At 36.9% G+C, this 11,672-nt stretch overlaps 1 long non-coding RNA gene across 8 annotated transcripts; it reads right to left on the bottom strand.

Moving 5' to 3' along the window:
* Positions 1–1,368: 1,368 nt before the first annotated feature.
* LOC126795137 (uncharacterized) lies at positions 1,369–3,541 on the bottom strand. 8 transcript variants are annotated; one of them, XR_007672234.1, is made up of 3 exons: positions 3,420–3,541; positions 3,082–3,200; positions 1,369–1,674 (listed from the first exon to the last, which is right to left on the bottom strand). It is a non-coding gene; the product is annotated as an uncharacterized LOC126795137 (long non-coding RNA). The 8 variants fall into 8 exon arrangements; XR_007672235.1 differs by having other exon boundaries at positions 3,469–3,511; XR_007672231.1 differs by having other exon boundaries at positions 3,082–3,169; positions 3,420–3,488.
* Positions 3,542–11,672: the final 8,131 nt, after the last annotated feature.

Below are 11,672 nucleotides of genomic sequence, written 5' to 3' on the forward strand. Positions count from 1 at the left end.
GCATGTTAGAGTTGTGAACTACAATCACTTAGAGATAAGCATGGTTGGTTTGCATGATTTTTCATCTTCAAACTTTATGCACTTAGGGTAATGCATTTGATACTTAACCAGATTCATATGCATGACTTGAGTAGTTAAGTACTGATATGAGCACTTTGTGCGACGTTATATACATGTTTTTATCTCCATTTGTACTTTGCTTAGCCCTTATTGTTATATTATTGAGTCATTGAGTTGTAGTAAGAGTCTTGGGCGGTATTGGATGCATTTTTGTGTTTACATGAGTTAAAATCGCAGAATTGGTCTAGAGTCCTAGTTTGAGTAGGAATCCTTGTAGGACTAGGAAACCTAGTTGTATTAGGAGTCTTCATCTTTCTACGTTTTGGTCACATTGGCGATATTTTGAGAGTCGTTGCACTAGGAATCCTTGTTAGGTTTCGAAACTAATTATCTCTTACTTATGATTTTATTTTGTTATTTTCATATTGGATTTAAGAGATAATACTAGAGGAAAACAAGGAGAAACCATGCACATGGAGTCCTATCATCAATAAGTCATGCAACAATAAAATAGAAGATGATCATTAAAGGCATAAAACATGGCATGATTTAGTGAATAAAACATGGCATGATTTAAGAAATAAAGCATGACATAATTTAGGGAGATAAAACATGACATTATTATAGGAAGAAAGAGGCAAGTTCAAACCCTCACTCTTTCCTCTATATATACATGGCTTCACCTCTCAAAATAGATCACTTCTCTTTTGCATTCAAGAGCCAAAACTCTACCAAAATACTACCTCAAACATTCTTCACCAAAAGAGAAAGCCGTTCTCCCCCATATACCAATTTCATCTCCACCGAAATCACCATTGAAGACACACCTCCAAGGTTCCTACAACGTGTGATTCTCGCAACTCATCTCCATGGATTTGTTCGTTTTTGATTTTCTACAATATTTTGTCTATAAAGATTGTAGTATGATGTTCGTATGAGATTATTGTTTTGAATTAAGAATCGAAATTTTCAAATTTTTTATTAGATTTTTGGATCTTTGCCGAATTGATGGTTTCCTATAATTAATGAGTTTGTATTTCTTTTGTTGTGTTCTAATCATCTTTCTCATACTTTTAGATAATTTTCATATATGTGCATATGAATTTAGTGCTTGGATGCAGTCCTTATGACACACCCCGACTTTAGAATGCAACTAATGTGATGGATTAAGTTCAAAAACCGAAAATTTGTGGAATCTTTTTTTTTAAAAGACCTTTAGAAAGAACCAAAACGAAGGATATCTCTAAGAGAAGAATCATTTTACTGAAATGAATGAAATGGACCATGAGAACTACAAGTCTCAAAGAATACGAAAGAAACAAAGAATCTAGTATCAGTAAGGATATTAAAGGTTTACAATCTATACAACAAGTTCACTCTTTTACAAATTCTCCATCACATATGGTATCAAAAACTACACCATGTCATAGCCTCAAAGCTAATTAACGCATTTACCCTTTCAAAACATGATAACAATAAAGCTAAGCTCTCTAATACATGTGACAAGGCATCTCTAAAATAAAGAACAACCAGCATGCTTCACAGAGTGAGAACCAAGTAAAACTCAAGGCCAAGGGCTCTAGAATATAAATAACACGTCCACTTATGGACAACCTGAAAACAACAAGGAGAATATAGGGAATAAGCTTCACAAGCTCAGTAGGTACGATAAATGAATCATTATAACAATGATTCTAAATCAGCATATAAGAATGAGAGAAGTGATCAGGGGAGTGTATAGAAGCAATAGAAAAATCTAAGGATTATGCTCAGTAAGGTAAATATCATTTAGAAATAGTAATCTTTAGAAGTTGCAGCTAGAAGGCAATTGAATCGAATCACTAACCCAATTGCTACAAGACAATACAATAAGGCTTAGCTTTGAGTGAATAATCATAGATCAATGAAACAGAAAGAAATTGTAATAAATGAAGTAAATCCCATCATAATCGATATAAACAACATCAAGTGCCTCATTGTAAACAACATCAGTGAACATATGCAGAAGCTTGGAGACTCAAAATCAGATTTTATCATAACATAATGACTGGCCTTTTGGCAAGAGACAAGAGCATTTATATAGACAATCCATAAAACCACAGTGGAGTTCAAAGACTGTAGCTTAAATCTACTCATTGGGCTTCATTTTGATACAAAACTTGGTAAGAAAATAATTGTCAATTGAAGGTGGAACATTGAAATCAAATGGTATATACATAGACCCAAGTGGTCTCTTTTAAATTTTCAGAGTTCAATACGCTTATAATATACTGGAATATGTTCAGAAAGGACTGAAGCATTGTCCAAATGACAATTTCTGAAGGAAGTTGGATTACTGGTTTAAGTCAACACAGAAAGAATGATTACATAAGAAACTATATTTGAGTGAATGAAAAGTGACATCAGAGTAGTATTCAAACAGAATGCATGTAAATAGTATAAATGAATTAGCTGAATCCTTTGTTAAGACTGGAAGTAGCAAGAATAATTTTGCCTTAGACCAGTTTTTGTTAAGGAGTAAAACAACGATGATAGTCCTGAACTTCTAAAAGAAATCTTGACAAGGAGAAACTTATTTAAAAGGACTGATCAAGAAATAAACTTGATTAATTAATTGTAAAGATAGCTTGCTGCCACTGGTTCTTTAAAAGAGAATGGCCAAAACAATTATGAAGTCCACATTGTGCATATGTTAAACAACTGGTCATCACTAAAATATGATTAAAGACAAAATTGAAGTTAAACTAAAAGGATCCAAAATGCAATTTGGCTAGCAAGGACGTGAACCATACTTGTTCACTTATTGAAGAACTAAATCAACTTCCCAAATTTACATGAAATCAACACTCCCACAAGTGAATTTAAACTCACAGGCTTCGATCAAGAATCAAATAGAACAAAACAGTAGAGCTCAATCATATATGACAACAACACAGGAACGTAGAGAAAGTATCACAAACAAACAGTCCCAACACATACTAAAATAGAATCAGAGTTATAGAGAAAGTTTATTTTCCCTACCTCAAAAGCTAAAATCTCCAAGAGCAATCAAACTACTCGAGCACCCAATCTCCTCAAGCACCCCAATCTACTCAAGCACCCTAGTCATCTGATGAGGATTCAACAACAATTCATGCTTACTGAAGACGAACACCAAATAAGTGAGTTCGAGGAGATGATAGAGCTATGCTTACTGAAAAACAGCTAAATTTGGACAAGAGAGTTGCGCAGCGAATTTAACACCTTTGGAATTATTGCAAAGGATGTAATTGGGTGTTGAGCTTTCAAACACAAGCTAAGTATAAGGGAAGACGAACACCAAATAAGTGAGTTCGAGGAGATGATAGAGTTATGCTTACTGAAAAACAGCTAAATTTGGACAAGAGAGTTGCGCAGCGAATTTAACACCTTTGGAATTATTGCAAAGGATGTAATTGGGTGTTGAGCTTTCAAACACAAGCTAAGTATAAGGGAAGTATAAGGGAAGAAGAAGAAGAAGAAGAAGAAGAAGAAGAAGAAGAAGAAGAAGAAGAAGAAGAAGAAGAAGAAGAAGAAGAAGAAGAAGAAGAAGAAGAAGAAGAAGAAGAAGAAGAAGAAGAAGAAGAAGAAGAAGAAGAAGAAGAAGAAGAAGAAGAAGAAGAAGAAGAAGATTATGGAAAAATTCACCGACAGTCTCTAAACTCATGTGGTAAAGACAATCCCATCTCTGACCTTTAAAAATGATCAAAGAGATCCATGATTTCTTATTCTAATATCAATTCTGTTAAAACTTTTGGAATATTCCGTTAAGATATTACTTTTTCTGTTAATTTTGTCTAAACAGTTTACTAATCTTTAAATTTACCCTCTATACTCAAAGCTAAACAATTATTTTATAATCATAACAATTATCATAGCTTATAGACTTAGACTTTTAGCGTTTGCTAAACTGTCTTTAAAAGAATTGCAACAAGAAAAAGAAAAATAAAAAAAACTAATAAGAAATAGAGATAACTTTCTAAGAAATACCAAAAATTACTGGGATATTATCTACATAATACAACGTAGAATCTACGCATCCCAAGAAAATATCGAAGTTCTTCAAGAAATTTTTGAAGAAGATCAGAAACCTCTTCACATTTTGAGCATCGGTTAGATCCACCCTAGCTGGTATCAGAGCTGTTTCGCTCAAAAACAAGTGAAGATCAGACTTATGACACAAAATTGACTCTTTTTATCAAATAAAAAAGAAGTCAGACCTAAAAATTACCAGTTTTTTTGTACTGAAAAAGCTACTGATAAGTGGCAAGTGTGCTTTCATTCAAAAATATTCAAGAAAACTAGTACTTCATAGAATACGTTTGTAGAATATTAAATACCCTATACGACGAACATATTCATCTCCAAAAGGAGATTGGAGTAGCATATATTAATCCGTCAAAACCTAGCCTGATTGAATTTCTAGATTATCTATCTAGATAAAAAATATCAATAACAAAGTTGCATAACAACTCAAAAAGTTTAATCTTCGATTAGATCAACTCAAAGAAATAAATTTTCAACTAACAAATAACAAAATGACAAAATTAACAGAAAAAGTAATATCTTAACGAAATATTCCAAAAGTTTTGACAGAAGTACCTTATTGATATTAGAATAAGAGTTCAGAGATCTCTTTGATCATTTTTAAAGGTTATGCATCAAATTGTCCTTACAACATGAGTTCAAGGACTGTTGGTGAATTTTCCTCATTTAATTAACGTAAAGAGAATTCTTGCACTTAATAGATGAATGACACGTGCTTTTCATCAGATTGTGGCTGGGTGCTCCAAGACGGAATCAAATTTCCCGACCACCTTTTTTGACAACTCTCATGCACACCCACCTAAATGAAAGCCATGTATCCTAAATTAACTATGGTATAATCATGGTTATCTATATAAATTAATAATTAATTTAATAAATTTAAGAGTTAACTATGATATACTATAGTAAATAAAAAAGACACGTGGTTTTCATCTAGGTGATTGGACATGAGGGTGGTCAAAAAAAGTTCTGGCAAATTTACTTCCCTCCAACACAAGCATATAAGTATGACTAAATAACTATAAAATTATAAAAGAAGAAAAAGAAGACTTTTAATCTAAAAATATATATGGCAGTATGTAACACTAGAATTAATCAAGCCGACAAAATACACAAACAAAATCAATTACTAAGATGTCTTAACTAAAGTTATGCTCGTCACAGCATAGCCACAGAGTGACTATTTAGAGAAAGATTAACAACAAGACCAAAACCATGCTCCATAGCAAAAGAGCAAGCAAGCCTACCGACAGTAGTTTCAACCAGATCCGGGGAAACAAGATCAATAACCCGGATACAGATACCTCCTACAACGGAAGAAGAGGAATCACGGAACACAACGCCAATACCACCATGACGCAAAAAACCATTGAATGCACCATCCAGATTGGCCTTTAGCCAGCCTACAAGAGGAGGGACCCAAGGCCTAGGAGCTCTCTTAGACTGCACCTTAGACTTACGGCAAGAACTCACCAAAATAACATGGGTGTGATCTGGTAGAATAACTGAGACAAGGTCAAAGACTTATTATGCCAGAGTCACTGATTTCATTCCTTCCAACCCGACCACATAACGATCAAAAGAAGAGAAAAACTCTCATTGCACAGAGAAGCCAAACACTCATACAACCAATCCGAGATAGAATGAAAGGTAGAGACATTATCATACACCCCACTAAGCTCTGGAAACTTAAGCACCAAGTCCTTCATAAAATCACAATCACTACTAATATGCTCAATAGTCTCATCAACACCATGACAGAAAAGCACCCATCATGACTATAAACTCTCTTGGAACGTAAAGTAGACACAGTGGGTAACACAGAAGAACAAATATGCACCTTATTCTTACCCGGAATTTGTGAGTGCCAAATACGTTTCCAAGCTCCGTGGAGTCACTCAAACCCGAGAGAGCACCCTCACTAGCCAAGTCCCAGGCTAACCTATAGCCTGACAGAGTAGAGAAACGACCTTTAGAATCATAATGCCACACTAAGCCATCCTCTGTCAGTCGGGAACAAAGAACAATAGACGTTACCACCTGAACATCTGTTGGCTCAAAATGTTCCTCCAGCAACTGGCGATTCCAACTCTGAGAAGGAGTAATAAAATCACTGACAAAAGACAATCTAGTACTCAAACGACTGATTGAACGGAAATCACGGGGATGCGGTAACCAAGGTGAATCCCAAGCATGGATCAAGTTCCCTAACCCTACCCTCCACCGAGTCCCGTTGGCCAACAGATCGATACTCCTCCACCACGGAGAAGGGTTAGAACCCAGAACAATAGACCAAAAATCACAGTCCTGAAAATACCGAGCCTTGAACAAATGCCCAAAGTAAAGAATTTTGCTTTTTAATCAACCACCAACCTTGCTTAGCCAAACGAGCAAGATTATGAGAGTAAAGATCCCTGAAACCCATACCTCCTACCTCTTTAGGACGACACAACTTATCCCAACACATCCAATGAATCTTCTTCTCGTTCTCTTTACTTCCCCACCAGAACTTAGCACACATCTGATTCAGCGAATTACAAAAAGTCTTTGGAAGAAGAATGCAACTGATAGAATACATTGGGAGAGACTGAACAACTACCCTAATCAGGAGATCCGTACCATCCCACTGAGAAGTTACCCAACCAACCCTCAAGCTTCTGACTAAGTTGTTCCTTAATATAAGAAAATGTCTCAGTTCTATTCCTCCCAATCACAGTAGGAAGCCCCAAATACTTATCATGTTTAGGAACACAAACTACACTCAACAGCTTAGCCAAAGAAACCCGATTCAACACAGGAACACCCTTACCAAAAACAACACTACTATGAAATTTTTTTACCTACTGCACAGAAGCCGCCTCATACTCAGCCATAACAGACTTGATAGTAGTACATTCACCAACCGTAGCTTTCCCAAAAAACAAACTATCATCAGCGAATAATAAATGATTAATCATCGGCGCCCCATGACAAATTGGAACACCCTAAAGTCTACCAGAAGCTGCCTCCTTGTCAAACAAAGCTGTTAAAACCTCTGCGCATAAGAGATAAAGATAAGGAGAGAGAGGATCTCCCTACCGAAGACCCCGACTAGACTGAAGGGACTCACAAACTTTCCCATTAATGAGAAAGGAATATTTAATGGTAACCACACTGCATAACCAAGTGAACCCAGTGATCATCAAATCCGAGCCTCAAAAGAACATACTCTAGAAACACCCATTTCATCTGATCATAGGCTTTACTCATATCCAACTTCAGAGACATAACTGAATCCATAGCATTAGAGTCAATAAAATGTGATACCTCGTTCGCAATTAGGGAATTATCCGTGATAAGACGACCTGGAATAAAAGCACTTTAAAAAGGAGAGATAACACTCGAGAGATGTCTCTTTAACCAGTTAGCCAACACCTTAGAACAAATCATATAAATAACATTGCAAAGAGCAATCGGGCAAAGATCAGAAACCTGCTTAGGGTTAGCAACTTTCAGAATAAGACAAACATGAGTGTAATTAACAGCCTTGAGCAACTGACCAGACTGAAGGAAGCTCCTCACGGCTTAACACACATCCCCACCAATAGTGTCCCAATATTTCTGGAAAAACTCCAGAGACATACCATCCAGCCCCGAAGAATTCGTAGGATACATCTGGAACAAGGCTGCCCCAATTTCCTCATTGGAATAAGTAGCACATAACTCAGCATTCATACTAGCTGTCACATTCGGCTGTAACAAATTCACCGAAGCCTGCATTTGACAATAATCAATAGAAGCAGTCTCAAACATAGCAGTGAAATACTGAAGCACTACCTCTTCCATACCGTTGGCAGTGTCCTGCCAATTACCAAAACGATCGAGCAGACCACTTAAATGATTCTTAGCTCTTCGATTGGAAGCTTTCCGATGAAAAAACATAGTATTCTGGTCAGCTTCAGTAAGCCAAGTAACCTTAGAACGTTTCCAGTACAACTGTTCTTCCTCCAGGAGATTCTCCAATTTGCATGAAAGCTCAACGTGATCAGCTTGACGTTCAAGAACCATAGGGAGAGATAAAAGCTCCTGAAGCCGCCCTCTCTATAGCCCAATCTCACGAGGCCGACAACCAAACGTAGCACACTGCCAACAATTAAGAGCCATCTGGGTATTAGCTATCTTAGAAACAGCTCAATACATCGGAACACCCGACGACAGGGTCTGCCATCCTTCTCAACAACCCCACGGCATTGATCATGTTTAACCCAAAAAGACTCAAACTGGAAACATCGTTTTGGCCGCTCACGGATCAGCGGTTCCGCCGCAAACACCCCAAGCAACAAAGGAACGTGATCACCATGAATAGGAACCAAATGCAAAACACGAGCTGTTGGGAACAAATCCAACCATAATGGCATTGCTGGAACTCTGTCGAACTGGCAACAAACCTCACCTCCCTTCCAGGTGAAGGGAGCACCTTGATACCTTAAGTCAATCATTCAGCCATGCCCAAGGCTTGCTGAAAACGCTGCATCGGCACTAAAGATCTCAACAAACCACCCTGCTTCTCCTCATTGCATAGAATGGTGTTAAAATCACCAATCACCACCCAAGGTAGCCCTGACACTTCACACAGCAGTCCCAATAACTCACAACTGAGCCAACTATTTGATTCCAACGGCTCCCCATAGAATCCAGTAAACCTCCAACGAACGTCGAAGCCATCCACCGAGAAAACCTCAACGTCAATATGGTTCGACTATTTAAAAAAAATAAAATCAAATGTCCAAGCCGTCCTGCCAGAAGAGCGCCCCCCTAGACTGACATCGCTGTAGAAACACTCACAATTAGGATATCCAATCTGTAAACGCAAACAATTCATCACCTCTTCGTCGTGAACTTTGGTTTCTAACAAGAAGATAACCAACGGCTTGTGCTATCGAATAAGGGTGAGTAGCGCCTCCATAGCCCGATCGTTATTCGCCCCCTGCAATTCCACGTGATCACTTCCATCACCCCGGAAAAGTCCCTAGCAGAACCGCGTTGCGGTTTTCTTCTTATTCTCTTTAGTATGTCTTTTTAAGGATTACATTCATACTTCGCAGTAGTTAATATACAGTAAACTCTCTATAAATCAATACCCTCATGACCAATAAAAATTATTAATTAGAACGTTATTAATATATCGATAAATTAAAAATCATTAATTTATTAAAAACATCAAGTTCCTTATAGTAATAGGTAGCATTTGTCATTGTAAAATTTGCTCAACCAATGACATGGCTTTTAAGAATTTAAATAAACAATTAGAGGGTGAAGTTGTTCGAGATTTGGAAAGTCTTATCAAAAGATTGAAGTATCGTACCAGAATAGAAATCGAAACCTTTTGAACTACCCTGAAGAAAATAGAACAACTTCAGAGATGATGATTGCCGAGGAGATAATTGAGAGCATCATGGAAAATGACAAAGATGATGAAGTTGAAGATGATAGTTCTATTATGGAACCCCCTGTAACATCCCTAAATTTTGAACAGTAAAATTTCATAATTAATGATGATAATTCTGTAAAGTAATCTCAATAAAATTGAAATTAAATTACAACAGCTGAATATCGATTCTGAGTTTAAAAACAATTAACTCAGCTCACAACTATAATTTACATAGACATAAATACATGAATGTAAAAATGTACAGTTGTCACTCTCACAAGCCTCACTAAAGACTAACTTGGGAATACTAGAATCAAAAACAGCTCTCAGCTATCACACACTGCTCCCCCTCCTGTCACAGCTACTGTGAAATACCTGCATCACTACCTCCTGCACCATTGGTTGGTGCACTGAGATTGTAAATACAAACTCGGTCAGCTTCACAACTGGTATGAGTAAACTTAAATAAAAGAACTCATATACTAAACAACATCAACACAACAATGCCACAACAACATCATCAACACGTCCCACATCACAACGACTCACTCACACAGTTCTGGGTTACTGCCACTCTCACGTCGCACCCATAAAAGATTGGCAATAAAGTCTAGAGCTCTAGCTAATTGTCCCTACATCCAGCCAATGTGTGGTTCAGACATTTGCCTACGCCACTAAGGCCGCCACAAAGGCAAAACATTTAAATCAATTTTGCCCATTGGGCCGCCACTAAGGCTTAACATCAAGTATTCATTTTTTTTTCATCAAACTGGCCGCCACAAAGGCAGAACAACACCAGACCAAGTCACACACAACAATTATACCAAAAGGTACGTTTTTTTCCTTCCAGCCACACAACATAATCATCAATAATCACAATAATGTTAGAATGTACATTTTCTTCCCTTCTGGCCAAACAACAAATATATATACTTCAACTATACAGATTCCATCCACAATCTCCAATTTACTGAGAGGTACATTTTATTCCCCCTCAATCTCATCCTCCACAATTTATAAACTAACAAAATTATACACAATATCTTTCGCAATTAAAATGTAACAATATATAAACAAATATACTAATGAAATACTAACATGAATAAGAATATATACTCAATGATAAATATGTGCATATCCCATTACCATTTAGATATGCATATTTAAATCACTAAATATATATATGAGTATATAACAATCTCACATTAATATAATTGATGACATTATAATAAAATATATCCAGTTACTACTAAGGGTAACTAGCATATACGTGAGGTTTACTCACCTAAAATCCCCTTGCAACTTGTAATTTCAAGTGAGATTCACTCACTTGCTTCCACAACAATAAGCACTAGAATAGGCTACCGGATTGGACTGTGGTCACCCAAACCACAACTGCAACTCCTCGACCTCTAGAACCAGTGAAAGCGTGACCCACAACACAGAGGCAGAAAATTGAAGAGGGTTCTGAGCCCTAAACTCTCTGGCGACGGAAACCCAGGCGGTGGTGTGTCTACCGAGAATCCCAGGCGGTGGCGTGGCTCCCCAGTGATTGCAACTGCTGCGCTACTACTCCAAGATCGAAGAGATCGCCTATATGGTTCCACTTAGACCGACGATAACACAAACCACAACAGAATTTGTGAGGTCGGTGGAGATGAAGAACTGGTAAAGAAGAATAAAAGAGGGTCGATGAGATGGAAGAAAAGAACTGAAGAAGAAGAATGAAGAAGTGAGTACCGGGGTAGGTGAGAGAGGAAAGAGATAAGGAAAATATCCAATTTGTTTTCCAATTCTTTCCTCTTCCAATTATACCCCTCTCCAAAAACGGAAAAAATAACTTCTAATTAAGGTAACTCTCTCAATTTGTCTACGAATTCATTTTGACGAGCACTACAACTTTTATGAATAAAGTTTTCTAAAAGGAGCGACAGATTAAAAGTCAACTCTTTGTCAACTAAACTTAATCACTTAAAACACTTTTGTTTCCTCGAAACCGATTTCTACTTGAACAAAGGCTAATAGAAGACGTAGAATAAGATTATAATCATAATATAATTTCATTAATCTCTAAGAAATTACAAGAAATGACAAATGAAATTTGGGTTATTACACCCCCTTCATGAAAAGAAGCTCT

The sequence above is a fragment of the Argentina anserina genome, chromosome 5 (assembly GCF_933775445.1).
Source record: "Argentina anserina chromosome 5, drPotAnse1.1, whole genome shotgun sequence".
Taxonomy (NCBI): Eukaryota; Viridiplantae; Streptophyta; class Magnoliopsida; order Rosales; family Rosaceae; genus Argentina; species Argentina anserina.